The 19,018-nt window shown below is 45.9% G+C and overlaps 1 protein-coding gene and 1 long non-coding RNA gene across 9 annotated transcripts in view; one reads left to right on the top strand and one right to left on the bottom strand.

Moving 5' to 3' along the window:
* The window catches only part of IL34 (interleukin 34), an 81,671-nt gene that overhangs the window by 30,870 nt on the left and 31,783 nt on the right, over window positions 1–19,018 (bottom strand). The window contains exon 1 of one of the 7 annotated variants that reach the window (XM_063699717.1): window positions 7,659–7,848. The exons of 5 other annotated variants lie outside the window; for them this stretch is intronic. The gene's annotated coding sequence lies outside the window, so the exon portion shown is untranslated. Of the gene's footprint in view, window positions 1–7,658; window positions 7,849–19,018 lie in introns of those variants that run through there. One more of the 7 variants, XM_063699716.1, reaches the window with a different exon arrangement.
* LOC134757446 (uncharacterized) lies at window positions 5,529–14,121 on the top strand. Of its 2 annotated transcripts, XR_010131370.1 has the most exons (3): window positions 5,529–5,929; window positions 8,529–8,757; window positions 13,615–14,121. It is a non-coding gene; the product is annotated as an uncharacterized lncRNA (long non-coding RNA). The 2 variants fall into 2 exon arrangements; XR_010131369.1 differs by lacking the exon at window positions 5,529–5,929 and having other exon boundaries at window positions 8,465–8,757.

Genomic DNA, 19,018 nt, shown 5'->3' with positions numbered 1-19,018 from the left:
TAGAGTCAATAATTTAATTGTACATTTTTTAATTACTGAAACAGTATAACTGAATCATAACACAAAAGATAAAAATGCTTGAGAAAATGGAGACCCCATGTACACTCATGTGATTATTAAGCATTGAATTCCTGTATCAAAATATCTCATGTACCCCATAAATATATATATCTACTATGTACCCACAAACATTTCAAATTAAAAAAAAAAGAAAAAAATGTAGTGAGGCCTACAATGATTGTTTCTGTACTGAACATGTACAGACATTTTTCTTGTCATTACTCCCCAAACAATATAGTATAACAACTATTTATATAGTATCTACATTGTATTAGTTATTATAAGTAATTTAGAGAGAATTTTAATTACACGGGAGGGTGTAAGTAGGTTATATGCAAATACTATGCCATTTTACATAAGGGACCTGAGCGTCCATGGATTTTGGTATCTTTGGGGGGTTCCGGAACCAGTTCCGCAAGTATACAAAAGGACAACTGTAGTAGGTTCTGGAGATCTGTAAATGCTAGATAAAAATCAGGAAAAGTAGGAATTGACGGATAATTACCTAACATGATAAAATACCTCAACCTCAGATAAAGGCCAGCATTTTGCATAACTTAGAATCACTAGAGGCATTCCCACTAAAGAAAGAAGCAATACAAGTATGCTCACTACCATTATACAGAAGGTAATAGCCAATGCAATTACATCAGCAAACAAAATTAGAGATACAAGAGTTAAATAGGAGGAGGTGAAGTTGTTTCCACTTGTACATGAGATGATTATAAATCTAGAACATCCAAGAGAATCAGCAAACTACTATAAACAATAGCCAGGGGCCAGGTACAGTGACTCATGCCTATAATCTCAGTGCTTTGGGAGGATCACTTGAGGCCAGGAGTTTGAGACCAGCCTGGGCAACATACCAAGACCCTGTCTATACATTAAAAATACCAAAGTTAGTTGGACACAATGGTACATGCTTGCTGTCCCAGCTCCTTGGGAGGCCGAGGTGGAAGGATCATTTGAACCCAGGAGTTCGAAGATATAGTGAGCTGTGATTGAGCCACTGCACTTCAGCCTGGGCACACAGTAAGACCCTGTCTCAAAAAAAAAAAAAAAAAAAAAAAGACCAGGTGTGATGGCTCATGCCTGTAATCCCAGGACTTTGGGAGGCCAAGGCGGGTGGATCAATTAAGGTCAGGAGTTCAAGACCAGCTTGGTCAACATGGTGAGACCCCATCTCTACTAAAAATACAAAAATTAGCCAGGCATGGTGGCGGGTGCCTATAATCCCAGCTGCTTGGGAGGCTGAGGTAGGAGAATCGCTTGAACCCGGGAGCCGGAGGTTGCAGTGAGCCAAGATCATATCATTGCATTCCAGCCTGGGCAACAGAGCGAGACTCTGTCTCAAAAAAATAAAAAAATAAATACATAAATAAATAAATAAAAACCCACACACTAGCCAGTTAGAAAAGAGACCACTTACATAACAACAAAAATGTAAAATACCTAGAAATAAACTTATCAAGAAATGTGCAAGATATATACTAAAAAACTGTAAACAATGCTAAAGAACACAGAAGAGTTAAACAAATGGAAAAAGATATACTGTGTTCTTGGATGGGAAGATTTAACATCATAAGTAGGTCCAATTCTCTGAAGTTAATGTATAAATTTAAAGCAATCCCAATGCATTTCACAAGACAGTATATTTAAATGGCCAATAAATATATAATAAGGTGCTCGACCACAATTAATTACCACTACACACACACACACACAAGAGTGAATAAAATTAAAAAGACCAAAAAAATCCAAGTGTTGCAAGGATGTGGAATAACTGGAATTCTCAGACATTTCTGGAAGGAAGGTAAATTATCACATATCTACTTGGAGAACAGTTTGGCAGTATTTTCTGAAATTGAACGTGTGCATATCCCACAGCTTAGCAATTTCTTTCGTAAGTAAATATCCAACAGAAATGTGTATACATGGGCACCAAAAGCCATGTGTTACAATGTTCATGGCATGTGGATAAATAAACCTCACAAATAAAATGTTGAGCAAAGGAAACCAGATACAAAAGAATACACGTGTTTAAAGTTTTAAAAAAAACACAGCAAAACCAATCTGTGACAAGAAATAAGGGCCAGGCACAGTGGCTCACACCTGCAACCCCAGCACTTTGGGATCTGAAGTAGGCAGATCTCTTGAGCCCAGGAGCTCGAGACCAGCTTGGACAACATAGTGAGATCCCATCTCTACAAAAAAATAGAAAGATTAGCCAGGCATGGTGGCTTGTGCCTGTAGTCCCAGCTACTTGGGAGGATTGCTTGAGTCTGGGAGACAGAGGCTGCAGTGAGCCTAGATAGCACCACTGTGCTCTAGCCTGGGTAACAGAGACAAAGCCTGTCTCAAAGAAAGAGAGAGAAAAAGAAGAGGGGAGGGAAGGGGGAGAAGGAGGGGGAGGGGAGAGGAGGGATGCACCTTTGGAGGGAGGGAGGGATAGTGACTGTTTGGGGATCTGGTCGGGGGCTTCTACACGCTGGTAATAGTTGCAAGGGTGTGTTCACTTTGTGATAGCTCATCAAGCTGTATACTTCCAATTTATTTACTTTTCTGTATGTGTGTTATATTTCAGCTTTCCTGTGTGTTTGTGTAATTAGATATTAGATTTTAAAGTTCAAATGGAAAAAAATGAGCAAGAATATCCTGAAAGAGCTCAGAATATAAGGGGAAGAACATCCCTTTATTAAAATATATTTTTTAGGGCCAGGCTTAGTGGCTCAGGCCTGTAATCCCAGCACTTTGGGAGGCTGAGGTGGAAGGTTCCCCTGAGTCCAGAAGTTCAAGACCAGCCTGGGCAACATAGGGAGACCCTGTCTCTATAAGAAATACATATATTTTTAAGTATTATCAACCTTAATAAACAAAACAGTGGGAACTTGAATGAACATGAATAGAAAGAGAAACTCATGGAAAAGAGTAGCAAGTTCTGAAATAGACTCAAATACATATACAGAAAAGAGCTCATGATAAATGGCTTATGATAAAATAGCTTCTCAATTTAGCTGAAAAAAGTCATCTGGAAGAAAAAATAAAATTGGACCTACTCCTCAGAGCACACATCAGGATAAATTCCAAAAGGATCAAAATTTGAATATAAAATAATAGAAGAAAACATAGGAGACATCATGTTTTTGGCCAGGTGTGGTGGCTCACGCCTGGAATCCCAGCACTTTGGGAGGCTGAGGTGGGCAGATCACCTGAGGTCAGGAGTTCCAGACCAGCCTGATCAACATGGTGAAACCCCATCTCCACTAGAAATACAAAATTAGCCGGGCGTGGTGGCGCATGCCTGTAATCCCAGCTACTTGGGAGGCTGAGGCAGGACAATCACTTGAACCTGGGAGGCAGAGGTTGCAGTGAGCCAGGATTGCACCATTCCATTCCAGCCTGGGCAACAAAAGCAAAACTCTGCCTCAAAAAAACAAAAACAAAAACAAACAAACCCACACATATCGTGTTTTCTTAAAGTGGGAAGGTTTTGGTATCTACGATTAAACATTCAGAAACCATAAAAGACTGATAAATTTGACTCCATAGAAATAAAAACTTGTATATACTAAACCAAAAAATTAATAAAATAAAAGAGACACACTAAACTGAATGCAATTTATATCAAAAGCACAAAAGACTGATCTCACTAATATGTAAACAGCTCATAGAAATAAAAAAGAAAAAGCCAACAATGTAATTTTAAAAATAAGCAAAACAGGCTGACTCTCTTTTTGGACTCAGCCCACCTGCACCCAGGTGAAATAAACAGCCATGTTGGTCACACAAAGCCTGTTTGGTGGTCTCTTCTCATGGACGCGCATGAAATTTGGTGCCGTGACTCGGATCGGGGGACCTCCCTTGGGAGATCAATCCCCCATCCTCCTGCTCTTTGCTCTGTGAGAAAGATCCACCTACGACCTCAGGTCCTTAGACAGACCAGCCCAAGAAACATCTCACCAATTTCAAATCCGGTAAGTGGCCACTTTTTACTCTCTTTTCCAATCTCCCTCACTATCCCTCAACCTCTTTCTCCTTTCAATCTTGGCGTCACACTTCAATCTCTCCCTTCTCTTAATTTCAATTCCTTTCATTTTCTGGGAGAGACAAAGCAGACACGTTTTATCCGTGGACCCAAAACTCCAGCACCTGTCACGGACTGGGAAGGCAGCCTTCCCTTGGTGTTTAATCACTGCAGGGACACCTCTCTGATTATTCACCCACGTTTCAAAGGTGTCGGACCACGCAGGGACGCCTGCCTTGGTCCTTCACCCTTAGCGGCAAGTCCTGCTTTTCTGGGGGAGGGGCAAGTTCCCCAACTCCTTCTCTCCCTGTCTCTACCCCTTCTCTGCTTTTCTGGGGAAGGGGCAAGTACCCCTCAACCCCTTCTCCTTCACCCTTAGCGGCAAGTCCCGCTTTTCTAGGGGGGAAGAACCCCCAATCCCTTATTTCTGCACCCCAACCTCTTATCTCTGTGCCCCAATCCCTTATTTCCATGCCCCGACCCCCCTTCCCACTTTTCTGGAGGGTAAGAACCCCCGAACCCCTTCCCTCCGTATCTCTATGCTCTCTTTTCTCTGGGTTTGCCTCCTTCACTATGGGCAACCTTCCACCATCCATTCCTCCTTCTCCCTTAGCCTGTCTTCTCACGAACTTAAAACCTCTTCAACTCACACCTGACCTAAAACCTAAACGCCTTACTTTCTTCTGCAATGCTGCTTGACCCCAATACAAACTCAACAGTAGTTCCAAATAGCCAGAAAATGGCACTTTGAATTTTTCCATCCTGCAAAATCTAAATAATTCTTGTTGTAAAATAGACAAGTGGTCTGAGGTGCTTGATGTCCAGGCATTCTTTTACACATCAGTCCCTTCCTAGTCTCTGTGCCCAATGCAACTCGTCCCAAATCTTCCTTCTTTCCCTCCCGCCTGTCCCCTCAGTCCCAACCCCAAGCGTCGCTGAGTCTTTCTAATCTTCCTTTTCTACAGACCCATCTGACCTCTCCCCTCCTCGCCAGGCCAAGCTAGGTCCCAATTCTTCCTCAGCCTCCGCTCCTCCACCCTATAATCCTTTTATCACCTCCCCTCCTCACACCTGGTCCGGCTTACAGTTTCGTTCAGTGACTAGCCCTTCCCCACCTGTCCAGCAATTCACTCTTAAAAAGGTGGCTGAAGCCAAAGGCATAGTCAAGGTGAATGCTCCTTTTTCTTTATCCCAAATCAGATAGCGTTTAGGCTCTTTTTCATCAAATATAAAAATCCAGCCCAGTTCATTGCTCGTTTGGCAGCAACCCTGAGATGCTTTACAGCCCTAGACCCTAAAAGGTCAAAAGGCCATCTTATTCTCAAAATACATTTTATTACCCAATCTGCTCCCGACATTAAATAAAATTCCAAAAATTGGAATCTGGCCCTCAAACCCCTCAACAGGACTTAATTAACCTCACCTTCAAGGTGTACGGTAACAGAAAAAAAGTTGCAATTCCTTGCCTCCACTGTGAGACAAACCCCAGCCACATCTCCAGCACACAAGAACTTCCAAATGCCTGAACCACAGCGGCCAGGCGTTCCTCCAGAAACTCCTCCCACAGGAGCTTGCTACACGTGCCGGAAATCTGGCCACTGGGCCAAGGAATGCCCGCAGCCCAGGATTCCTCCTAAGCCGCATCCCATCTGTGTGGGACCCCACTGAAAATCGGACTGTTCAACTCACCTGGCAGCCACTCCCAGAGCCCCTGGAACTCTGGCCCAAGGCTCTCTGACTGACTCCTTCTCGGCTTAGCGGCTGAAGACTGACGCTGCCCGATCACCTCGAAAGCCCCGTAGACCATCACAGACGCCGAGCTTCGAGTAACTCTCACAGTGGAAGGTAAGTCCGTCGCCTTAATCAGTATGGAGGCTAACCACTCCACATTACCTTCTTTTCAAGGGCCTGTTTCCCTTGCCTCCATAACTGTTGTGAGTATTGACAGCCAGGCTTCTAAACCTCTTAAAACTCCCCAACTCTGGTGCCAACTTAGGCAATACTCTTTTAAGCACTCCTTTTAGTTATCCCCACCTGCCCAGTTCCCTTATTAGGCCGAGACACTTTAACTAAATTATCTGCTTCCCTGCCTATTCCTGGAATACAGCTACATCTCATTGCCGCCCTTCTTCCCAATCCAAAGCCTCCTTCACGTCCTCCTCTTGTATTCCCCCACCTTAACCCACAAGTATAAGATACCTCTACTCCCTCCTTGGCAACCGATCATGCACCCCTTACCATCTCATTAAAACCTTATCACCCTTACCCTGCTCAATGCCAATATCCCATCCCACAGCATGCTTTGAAAGGATTAAAGCCTGTTATCACTCGCCTGCTACAGCATGGCCTTTTAAAGCCTATAAACTCTCCTTACAATTCCCCCATTTTGCCTGTCCTAAAACCAGATAAGCCTTACAAGTTAGTTCAGGATCTGTGCCTTATCAACCAAATTGTTTTGCCTATCCACCCCGTGGTGCCAAACCCATATACTCTCCTATCCTCCATATCTCCCTCCCTCCACAATCCATTATTATGTTCTGGATCTCAAGCATGCTTTCTTTACTATTCCTTTGCACCCATCATCCCAGCCTCTCTTCGCTTTCACTTGGACTGACCCTGACACCCATTAGGCTCAGCAAATTACCTGGGCTGTACTGCCGCAAAGCTTCACAGACAGCCCCCATTACTTCAATCAAGCCCAAATTTCATCCTCATCTGTTACCTATCTCAGCATAATGCTTCATAAACACACAGGTGCTCCCCCTGCTGATCGTGTCCGATTAATCCCCCAAACCTCAATCCCTTACAAAACAACAACTCCTTTCCTTCCTAGGTATGGTTAGTGTGGTCAGAATTCTTTTTTTTTTTTTTTTTTTTTTTTTTGAGACGGAGTCTCGCTCTGTCGCCCAGGCTGGAGTGCAGTGGCGCGATCTCGGCTCACTGCAAGCTCCGCCTCCTGGGTTCACGCCATTCTCCTGCCTCAGCCTCCCAGTAGCTGGGATTACAGGCGCCCGCCACCACGCCCAGCTAATTTTTTGTGTTTTTAGTAGAGACGGAGTTTCACCGTGTTAGCCAGGATGGTCTTGATCTCCTGACCTCGTGATCCACCCGCCTCGGCCTCCCAAAGTGCTGGGATTACAGGCGTGAGCCACTGCACCCGGCCGTCAGAATTCTTATGCAAGAGCCAGGACCGCACCCTGTAGCCTTTCTGTCCAAACAATTTGACCTTAGTATTTTAGCCTAGCCCTCATGTCTGCATACAGCGGGTGCCACTGCTTTAATATTTTAGAGGCCCTAAAAATTGCCAACTATGCTCAACTCACTGTCTACATTTCTCCTAACTTCCAAAATCTATTTTCTTCCTCATACCTGAAGCATATACTTTCTGCTTCCCGGCTCCTTCAGCTGTACTCACTCTTTAAGTCCCATAATTACCATTGTTCCTGGCCCGGACTTCAATCTGCCCCCCCCCCACATTATTCCTGATACCACACTTGACCCCCATGACTGTATCTCTCTGATCCACCTTATATTCACCCCATTTCCCCAAATTTCCTTCTTTCCTGTTCCTCACCCTGATCACGCTTGATTTATTGATGGCAGTTCCACCAGGCCTAATCGCCACACACCAGCAAAGGCAGGCTATGCTATAGTACAAGCCACTAGCCCGCCTCTCAGAACCTCTCATTTCCTTTCCATCGTGGAAATCTATCCTCAAGGAAATAACTTCTCAGTGTTCCATCTGCTGTTCTACTACTCCTCAGGGATTATTCAGGCCTCCTCCCTTCCCTACACATCAAGCTCAGGGATTTGCCCCCGCCCAAGACTGGCAAATTAGCTTTACTCAACATGCCCTGAGTCAGATAACTAAAATACCTCCTAGTCTAAATAGACACTTTCACTGAATAAGTAAAGGCCTTTCCTACAGGGTCTGAGAAGGCCACCACAGTCATTTTTTCCCTTCTGTCAGACAATTCCTCAGTTTAGCCTTCCCCCCTCTATACAGTCTGATAACAGACCAGCCTTTATTAGTCAAATCAGCCAAGCAGTTTTTCAGGCTCTTAGTATTCAGTGAAACCTGCCAGGCCTCTGAGCCCAAGCCAAGCCATCACATCCCCTGTGACTTGCACGTATACGCCCAGATGGCCTGAAGTAACTGAAGAATCACAAAAGAAGTGAATATGCCCTGCCCCGCCTTAACTGATGACATTCCACCACAAAAGTGTAAATGGCCGGTCCTTGCCTTAAGTGATGACATTACCTTGTGAAAGACCTTTTCCTGGCTCATCCTGGCTCAAAACCACCCCCACTGAGCACCTTACGACCCCCACTCCTGCCCGCCAGAGAACAAACCCTCTTTGACTGTAATTTTCCTTAACCTACCCAAATCCTATAAAACGGCCCCACCCTTATCTCCCTTCACTGACTCTCTCTTCGGACTCAGCCCGCCTGCCCCCAGGTGAAATAAACAGCCATGTTGCTCACACAAAGCTTGTTTGGTGGTCTCTTCACATGGACGCGCATGAAATTTGGTGCCATGACTCGGATCGGGGACCTCCCTTGGGAGATCAATCCCCTGTACTCCTGTTCTTTGCTCCATGAGAGAGCTCCACCTACGACCTCAGGTCCTCAGACCGACCAGCCCAAGGAATATCTCACCAATTTTAAATCAGGTAAGCGGCCCCTTCTTACTCTTCTCCAACCTCTCTCACTGTCCCTCAACCACTTTCTTCTTTCCACTCTTCAATCTCTCCCTTCTCTTAATTTCAATTCCTTTCATTTTCTGGGAGAGACGAAGGAGACACGTTTTATCCGTGGACTCAAAACTCCGGCGCCAGTCACGGACTGGGAAGGCAGCCTTCCCTTGGTGTTTAATCATTGCAGGGGCACCTCTCTGATTATACAGCCACGCTTCAAGGGTGTCAGACCATGCAGGGACGCCTGCCTTGGTCCTTCAACCTTAGCGGCAAGTCCCGCTTTCCTGGGGCAGGGGGCAAGTACCCCTCAACCCCTTCTCCTTCACCCTTAGCGGCAAGTCCCACTTTCCTTGGGGGCAAGAACCCCCTAATTGCTTATTTCCACACCCAAACTCTTATCTCTGTGTCCCAATCCCTTATTTCCATGCCCCAACCCCTTCTCTGCTTTTCTGGAGGGCAAGAACCCTCCACCCCTTCTCTGTGTCTCTACTCTTTTCTCTGGGCTTGCATCCTTCACTATAGGTAAGCTTCCACCTTCCATTTCTCTTTCTTCTCCCTTAGCCTGTGTTCTCAAAAACTTAAAACCTCTTCAACTCACACCTGACCTAAAACCTAAATGCCTTTTCTTCTGCAATGCCCCTTGATCCCAATACAAACTCGACAGTAGTTCCAAATAGCCAGATAATGGCACTTTGAATTTTTCCATCCTGCAAAATCTAAATAATTCTTGTTGTAAAATAGGCAGAAGGTCTGAGGTGCCTAACGTCCAAGCATTCTTTTACACATCAGTCCCTTCCTAGTCTCTGTGCCCAATGCAACTCGTACCAAATCTTCTTTCCCTCCGGCCTGTCCCCTCAGTCCCAACCCCAAGCGTCGCTGAGTCTTTCTAATCTTCCTTTTCTACAGACCCATCTGACCTCTCCCCTCCTCGCCAGGCCAAGCTAGGTCCCAATTCTTCCTCAGCCTCCGCTCCTCCACCCTATAATCCTTTTATCACCTCCCCTCCTCACACCTGGTGGGGCTTACAGTTTCGTTCAGTGACTAGCCCTTCCCCACCTGCCCAGCAATTCACTCTTAAAAAGGTGGCTGGAGCCAAAGGCATAGTCAAGGTGAATGCTCCTTTTTCTTTATCCCAAATCAGATAGCGTTTAGGCTCTTTTTCATCAAATATAAAAATCCAGCCCAGTTCATTGCTCGTTTGGCAGCAACCCTGAGACGCTTTACAGCCCTAGACCCTAAAAGGTCAAAAGGCCATCTTATTCTCAAAATACATTTTATTACCCAATCTGCTCCCGACATTAAATAAAACTCCAAAAATTAAATTCCGGCCCTCAAACCCCACAACAGGATTTAATTAACCTCGCATTCAAGGTGTACAATAATAGAAAAAAGTTGCAATTCTTTGCCTCCACTGTGAGACAAACCCCAGCCACATCTCCAGCACACAAGAACTTCCAAATGCCTGAACCGCAGCGGCCAGGCGTTCCTCCAGAAGCTCCTCCCACAGGAGCTTGCTACACATGCTGGAAATCTGGCCACTGGGCCAAGGAATGCCCGCAGCCCGGGATTCCTCCTAAGCCGCGTCCCATCTGTGTGGGACCCCACTGAAAATCGGACTGTTCAACTCACCTGGCAGCCACTCCCAGAGCCCCTGGAACTCTGGCCCAAGGCTCTCTGACTGACTCCTTCCCAGATCTTCTCGGCTTAGCGGCTGAAGACTGACACTGCCCGATCGCCTCAGAAGCCCCCTAGACCATCACGGACGCCAAGCTTCAAGTAACTCTCACAGTGGAATGTAAGCCCTTTCCCTTCTTAATCAATACGGAGGCTACCCACTCCACATTACCTTCTTTTCAAGGGCCTGTTTCCCTTGCCTCCATAACTGTTGTGGGTATTGACGGCCAGGCTTCTAAACCTCTTAAAACTCCCCAACTCTGGTGCCAACTTAGGCAATACTCTTTTAAGCACTCCTTTTTAGTTATCCCCACCTGCCCAGTTCCCTTATTAGGCCGAGACACTTTAACTAAATTATCTGCTTCCCTGACTATTCCTGGACTACAGCTATATCTCATTGCCACCCTTCTTCCCAATCCAAAGCCTCCTTTGCGTCCTCCTCTTGTATTCCCACACCTTAACCCACAAGTATAAGATACCTCTACTCCCTCCTTGGTGACCGATCTGCACCCCTTACCATCTCATTAAAACCTAATCACCCTTACCCCACTCAACGCCAATATCCCATCCCACAGCACGCTTTAAAAAGATTAAAGCCTGAGGCCGGGCGCGGTGGCTCACGCCTGTAATCCCAGCACTTTGGGAGGCCGAGGCGGGCGGATCACGAGGTCAGGAGATCGAGACCATCCTGGCTAACACGGTGAAACCCCGTCTCTACTAAAAATACAAAAAATTAGCCGGGCGTGGTAGTGGGCGCCTGTAGTCCCAGCTACTCGGGAGGCTGAGGCAGGAGAATGGCGTGAACCCGGGAGGTGGAGCTTGCAGTGAGCCGAGATCGCGCCACTGCATTCCAGCCTGGGCGACAAAGCAAGACTCCGTCTCAAAAAAAAAAAAAAAGATTAAAGCCTGTTATCACTCGCCTGCTATAGCATGGCCTTTTAAAGCCTATAAACTCTCCTTACAATTCCCCCATTTTACCTGTCCTAAAACCAGACAAGCCTTACAAGTTAGTTCAGGATCTGTGCCTTATCAACCAAATTGTTTTGCCTATCCACCCCGTGGTGCCAAACCCATATACTCTCCTATCCTCAATACCTGCCTCTATAACCCATTATTCTGTTCTATATCTCAAACATGCTTTCTTTACTATTCCTTTGCACTGTTAATCCCAGCCTCTCTTCACTTTCACTTGGACTGACCCTGACACCCATCAAGCTCAGCAAATTACCTAGGCTGTACTGCTGCAAAGCTTCACAGACAGCCCCCATTACTTCAATCAAGCCCAAATTTCTTCCTCATCTGTTACCTATCTCTGCATAATTCTCATAAAAACACACGTGATCTCCCTGTCCGACTGATCTCTCAAACCTCAGCACCTTCTACAAAACAACAACTCCTCTCCTCCCTAGGCATGGTTAGCATGGTCAGAATTCTTACACAAGAGCCAGGACCACACCCTGTAACCTTTCTGTCCAAACAACTTGACCTTACTGTTTTAGCCTAGCCCTCATGTCTGCGTGCCGCGGCTGCCGCTGCATTAATACTTTTAGAGGCCCTCAAAATCACAAACTATGCTCAACTCACTCTCTACATTTCTCATAACTTCCAAAATCTATTTTCTTCCTCATACCTGAAGCATATACTTTCTGCTTCCCGGCTCCTTCAGCTATACTCACTCTTTGTTGAGTCTCCCACAATTACCGTTGTTCCTGGCCCAGACTTCAACCCGGCCTCCCACATTATTGCTGATACCACACCTGACCCCCATGACTGTATCTCTCATCCACCTGACAACCCCATTTCCCCAAATTTCCTTCTTTCCTGTTCCTCACCCTGATCACGCTTGATTTATTGATGGCGGTTCCACCAGGCCTAATCGCCACACACCAGCAAAGGCAGGCTATGCTATAGTACAAGCCACTAGCCCGCCTCCTAGAACCTCTCATTTCTTTTCCATCGTGGAAATCTATCCTCAAGGAAATAACTTCTCAGTGTTCCATCTGCTATTCTACTACTCCTCAGGGATTATTCAGGCCCCCTCCCTTCCCTACACATCAAGCTGGAGGATTTGCCCCACCCAGGACTGGCAAATTAGCTTTACTCAACATGCCCCAAGTCAAATAACTAAAATACCTCTTAGTCTAGGTAGATACTTTCACTGGATAGGTAGAGGCCTTTCCTACAGGGTCTGAGAAGGCCACCGCAGTCATTTCTTCCCTTCTGTCAGACATAATTCCTCAGTTTAGCCTTCCCACCTCAATACAGTCTGATAACAGACAAGCCTTTATTAGTCAAATCAGCCAAGCAGTTTTTCAGGCTCTTAGTAGTCAGTGAAACCTTTATATCCCTTACGGTCCTCCGTCTTCAAGAAAAGTAGAATGGACTAAAGGTCTTTTAAAAACACACGTCACCAAGCTCAGCCACCAACTTAAAAAGGACTGGACAATACTTTTACCACTTTCCCTTCTCAGAATTCAGGCCTGTCTTCGGAATGCTACAGGGTACAGCCCATTTAAGCTCCTGTATAGACGCTCCTTTTTATTAGGCCCCAGTCTCATTCCAGACACCAGACCAACTTAGACTGTGCCCCAAAAAAACTTGTCATCCCTACTATCTTCTGTCTAGTCATACTCCTATTCTCCGTTCTCAACTACTCATACATGCCCTGCTCTTGTTTACACTGCCGGTTTACACTGTTTCTCCAAGCCATCACAGCTGATATCTCCTCGTGCTATCCCCAAACTGCCACTCTTAACTCTTGAAGTAAATAAATAATCTTTGCTGGCAGGACTATGCTGAATTTCCTTAAGCACTCTCTAATCAGATGTCCTGGGTCCTCCCAATTCTGAGACCTTTTATACCTGTTTTTCTCCTTCTCTTATTCCATTTAGTTTTTCAATTCATACAAAACCGTATCCAGGCCATCACCAATAATTCTACACAACAAATGTTTCTTCTAACAACCCCACAATATCACGCCTTACCACAAAATCTTCCTTCAGCTTAATCTCTCCCACTTTAGGTTGCCACGCCACCCCTAATCCTGCTTGAAGCAGCCCTGAGAAACATCGCCCATTCTCTCTCCATATCACCCCCCAAAAATTTTCGCTACCCCAAGACTTCAACACTATTTTGTTTTATTTTTCTTATTAATATAAGGCGGCAGGAATGTCAGGCCTCTGAGCCCAAGCCAAGCCATCGCATCCCCTGTGACTTGCACGTATACATCCAGATGGCCTGAAGTAACTGAAGATCCACAAAAGAAGTAAAAATAGCCTTAACTGATGACATTCCACCATTGTGATTTGTTCCTGCCCCACCTAACTGATCAATGTACTTTGTAATCTCCCCCACCCTTAAGAAGGTTGTTTGTAATTCTCCCCACCCTTGAGAATGTACTGTGTGAGATCCGCCCCTGCCCGCAAAACATTTCTCTTAACTTCACCGCCTATCCCAAAACCTATAAGAACTAATGATAATCCACCACGCTTTGCTGACTCTCTTTTTGGACTCAGCCCGCCTGCACCCAGGTGAAATAAACAGCCATGTTGCTCACAAAAAAATAAATAAATAAAATAAGCAAAACAATATGAGTAAGACGGTCATAGAAAAATACATAGGCCTTAAACACATTATAAATTAAAAATTTTTCATAACAAATTTAAATTAAGACTACATTGAGTCACTGTTTTTCACCTATCAGATTGGTAAAAATCCAATGATATAAATCCAATTTAATGTGTTGGCAGTGATGTGGGCAAACTAATTTTTCATCCAAAGCTGATGGAAGTGCAAATTGGTATTAACCTTATGGAGTGGAAATTGGCAATATCTCTCAAATCACAAATGCAGATACTTAGCAATACCGTTTCTGGGAATTTATCCTGCATATACAGTATGCATCTGCAACAGGCCACGTGTATGAGATTTTTCATCTCATCAGCATCTGTGATAGCTGATGGTATAACCTGCATGTTCACCACACAGTAGTATAGCATGATAGATTCAGTAAAACAAGCAAGACACTGAATGGTGTGTTTTCTATGTTGGAAGCTGTGTTCAGCAGAGGTGACAAAGCTTTTATCTATAAATATCTGTGGAAGGGGTTTGAGGGGGGATGGATGTTTTTTATTGAGACAGGATCTCAATCTGTCACCCAGGCTGGAGTGCAGTGGTGCCATCTCAGCTTGCCACAACCTCCACTGCCTGGGCTCAAGAGATCCTCCCACCTCAGTCTTCTGAGTAGCTGAGACCACAGGTGTGCACCACCACACTCAGCTAATTTTTTGTATTTTTGGTAGAGATGGGATTTCACCGTGTTGCCCAGGCTGGTTTCAAACTCCTAAGCTCAAGTGATTTGCCCACCTCAGACTCCCAAAGTGCTGAGATTACAGGCATGTGCCACTGCGCCCGGCACTTTCATCTATCTTTATATCTATATATTTGTATATGCTTGCATTTGTGTAAAGTGAACATATTAGAATAATTCACACTAAAGCATGAAAGATTGGCAACTCAGACACCTTTCAGAGACAGTGTATCTTTATTTTATTTATTTATTTATTTATTTAGAGACAGAGTCTCGCTCTGTTGCCAGGCTGGAGTGCAGTGGCGCAATCTCGGCTTACTGCAACCTCCGCCTCCTGGGTTCAAGCAATTCTCCTGCCTCAACCTCCCGAGTAGCTGGGACTACAGGTGAGCACCACCACGCCCAGCTAATTTTTGTACTTTTAGTAGAGACGGGGTTTCACCATGTTAGCCAGAATGGTTTTGATCTCTTGACCTCTTGATCCACCCACCTCGGCCTCCCAAAGTGCTGGGATTACAGGCATGAGCCACCACACCTGGCCAGTGTATCTTTAAAAGAAGATGTTTGTTAACCCAAATAAGTCTAGAATTCGATGGACTTTTTGTCAGGGTAGTAAAATAAGTTGCAAAAATGCATACACTGTAAGTCCAGAGATTTGGGGGGTAACAGGGGAGCCATAGATCAGGAGTTTCTGTTTTCCTGAGGATCAGCTCTAATTAGATTAGACCCAATAAAATAAAAACAGTTACCCGGTGGGCCCGGTTATGGGACAGGAGCAGGAAGAAAACTCTTCGCTATAGTTCTATTTTACATGATGTTGAAACCATATGAGTTTATTCTCTAATCAAAATACTAAGCAGTAAAACAGAGGAGTTGCAGTTCATCAGCTCCTGAGCCTTGGGCAAGACCTACAAGATCTACCCCAGCTCCTGTTCCAACAGAGCCTCTGTCATTTATAATCAAGGGACACATATTTACAAGAAGTTTTATCACCTGTAATAGCTCACTGACACTTGCCAGAAATGTTTTATGTGAATATTGCTATTGCAAGACACTGTGAGAAAGAGTGTAGGCAATTCACATAACTTCCCTTAAAACCCAGTTATCTCTTAGGCAGAGCAGAGATAAAGACAAACAACATCATGAAATTGCTGTGAAAGGCAAGTGTGTGCACATTTCTGAAAGCAGCACAAAAACAAAACAGGTTCCGCGTTCAGCAGCTGCACCACAGCTACACCTCGGCTCCCATCACTGTCGAATCTGAGCTTCCATGCTTCTCAAACCTCAGCAGGCTTAAGAACCACCTGGAGAGGCTGTTAAAAACACAGGCTCCAGGCCCCTCCCTCAGACATACAATTCAGTAGGTCAGGGGCCCATGAACTTGCATTTCCAGCATGCTTTGTCTCTCGGATGATACTGATGGGGCTGGTGCAAGGACCACATTTGAGGAGTCTGCTCCAAAGAAGGGTTCCTCAAACTGTGCCATGCAGACACATTACCTGGAATATAGACTCACTCAGAAAGTCTGGGGTAGGGCCTGGGATACTGCACTTCTTTTTTTTTTTTTTTTTTTTTTTTTTGAGACAGGGTTTTGCTCCATTGCCCAGGCTGGAGTGCAGGGGCATGATCACAGCTCACAACAGCCTCAGACTCCTGGGTTCAAGCAGTCCTCCCACCTCAGCCTCCTGAGTAGCTGGGGCTATAGGCGTGCACCACCACGCCTGGATGATTTTTTTTTTTTAAGAGACAAAGTCTTGTTGTATTGCCCAGGCTGGTCTCAAACTCCTGGCCTCAAGCAATCCTCCTGCCTCAGCCTCCTAGAGCACTGGGATTACAGGGGTGAGCCACCGTGCCTGGCTGGACTCTGCATTTCTTTCTTTCTTTTTTTTTTTCCTGAGACAGAGTCTCACTCTGTCACCCAGGCTGGAGTACAGTGGCGCAACCTCAGCTCACTGCAACCTCCACCTCCCAGGTTCAAGCAATCCTCCTGCCTCAGCTTCCCAAGTAGCTGGGACTACAGGTGCACGCCACCATGCCTGGCTAATTTTTGTATTTTTAGTAGAGATAGGGTTTCACTGTGCTGGCCAGGCTGGTTTTGAACTCCTGACCTCTGGTGATCCACCCACCTCAGCCTCCCAAAGTGGTGGGATTACAGATGTGAGCCACCACTCCTGGCTGGACTCTGCATTTCTAACAAGCTTCCAGGTGCTGCAGATACCACTGGTCTGCAGACCACACTTTGATACCAAGGTTCCGGAATAGCCAACTCCAGTTGTTTCACAGATGAGGAAACTGCGCCTTGGAAAAGGTAAGTGACTTGCCCAAGGGCACTTGCACAGTAAGGGTGGAGACCAGGTGAGGCCCCATCCAGTGTGGCCGCCATGCCTTAGGAAACCACCCTGCTCCGACCTCATGTCCTCAGTCTACACTACAAGCCTGCCTGAGCCAAGAAGGGATGCCAGACCTTCAGAACATGGCATGGAAATTTACTAAATCATGCACAGTCCTTCACTCTCCGGAGAAATAAACCACTTACCAGGGAGATTAGTTCAAACCACCAGCCTCTGCAAAAATACACTTCTCACAAAATTATTTTTTCAGTTGCGTCACCTTCACTTCCAGTGACACCCCTTTGACCGGCCCTGCTGTGGGAACCTGAAGAAGACGACATGCATTTCTCAACAGATGTGGTCTGAGGCCGGGCACAGTGGCTCAGGCCTGTAATCCCAGCACTTTGGGAGGCCAAGGCAGGCAGATCATTTGAGGTCAGGAGTTCGAGACCAGCCTGGCCAACACAGTGAAGCCCCGCCTCTACTAAACATATGAAAATTAGCTGGACGTGGTGATCCCAGCTACTTGGGAGGCTGAGGCAGGAGAATCGCTTTAACCGGGGAGGCAGAGGTTGCAGTGAGTTGAGATTGTACCACTGGACTCCACCCTGGGCAATAGAGTGAGACTCTGTCTCAAAACAAACAAAAAAGATGTGTTCTAATTGCGGGGAGAAGCAGAAATGGGGGTGGGGAAGCTGATCTTGGGGAAGCTGAGGAATCCTTCCTGAGCCCCAAAGGCTCCAGATTTACACTGTGTGTGTTTTTCCAACTCCCTTTATACCTGTCAAAAAGTCCCTTCAATTAGAGATTGATGTGGGTTAACAAGCACTTTCTTTTCAGGATGCATTGCTTCTGGAAGGGTTCTGAGCTGACAATCTTTCACACTTTAGTGTGAATCATTCTAATACAGAGGTAAAGGGAGCGGAATTCAGGAAACTAAAGTCTCTGGAGTAATTACGGCAGAGTGGGCCTTACCTGAGATCCAGAGCTTCATCTGGGAGCACAGCCTTGGATGAACCACAGCTTGGGCCTTGGCCTCTGCACCGTATTCCAGCTTGGGCCTTGGCCTCTGCACCATACTCACCATTCACCAGCAGCAGATCCCCCTAGCCCCCAGCCCCCAGCCCCCAGTGCCTTCAGGCTGTGAGTAGTTTGTGGGCCTGGCTCTGCCAATAACTTGCTATGTGACTTGAGGAAATCACACAGGTTTAGAGACTCTTAAAGCTGGAAGGAAAAGCCCCCAGGGGTCAGCTGGTTCCATGATCCCAGAACCCCAATTTCTAGACTACAGAACACACAGCCCCTATCGGCCTGTTGGAGGCTGGCTCTCCTGGAAGCAGAGCCTGAGACAGGCTTTGGGCTTCACATGATTAATGAAGGAAGGGAACCTCAAGACAGAAGGCTATCTTTTATTTTTACACAGGGTCTCACTGTATTGCCCAGGCTGGAGTGCAGTGGTGCAATCATGGCTCACCGCATCCTTGACCTCCTGGGCTCAGGCAATCCTCCAATCTCAAGCAATCCTCCTGCTCTTCCCGAAGAGCTGGGACCACAGGTGTTTGTCACCACATCCAGCTATTTATTTATTTATTTAAGACAGAGTCTTGCTCTGTCACCTAGGCTGCAGTGCAGTGGTGTGATCTCGGCTCACTGCAACCTCTGCCTCTTGGGTTCCAGCGATTCTCCTGTCTCAGCCTCCGGAGTAGCTGGGATTACAGGTGCCTGCCACCATGCCCAGCTAATTTTTGTATTTTTAGTAGAAACGGGGTTTCACCATGTTGGCCAGGCTGGTAACTTTTTTAAATTTTGTGTAGATATGGGGTCTCACCATGTTGGCGAGGCTGGTAACTTTTTTAAATTTTGTGTAGATATGGGGTCTCACCATGTTGCCCCAGGCTAGTCTCAAACCCCTGAGCTCAAGCGA

The sequence above is a fragment of the Gorilla gorilla genome, chromosome 18 (assembly GCF_029281585.2).
Source record: "Gorilla gorilla gorilla isolate KB3781 chromosome 18, NHGRI_mGorGor1-v2.1_pri, whole genome shotgun sequence".
Taxonomy (NCBI): Eukaryota; Metazoa; Chordata; class Mammalia; order Primates; family Hominidae; genus Gorilla; species Gorilla gorilla.
The sequence above is the reverse complement of the archived record's forward strand: the minus strand, read 5'-3'. Positions and strand labels throughout refer to the sequence as shown.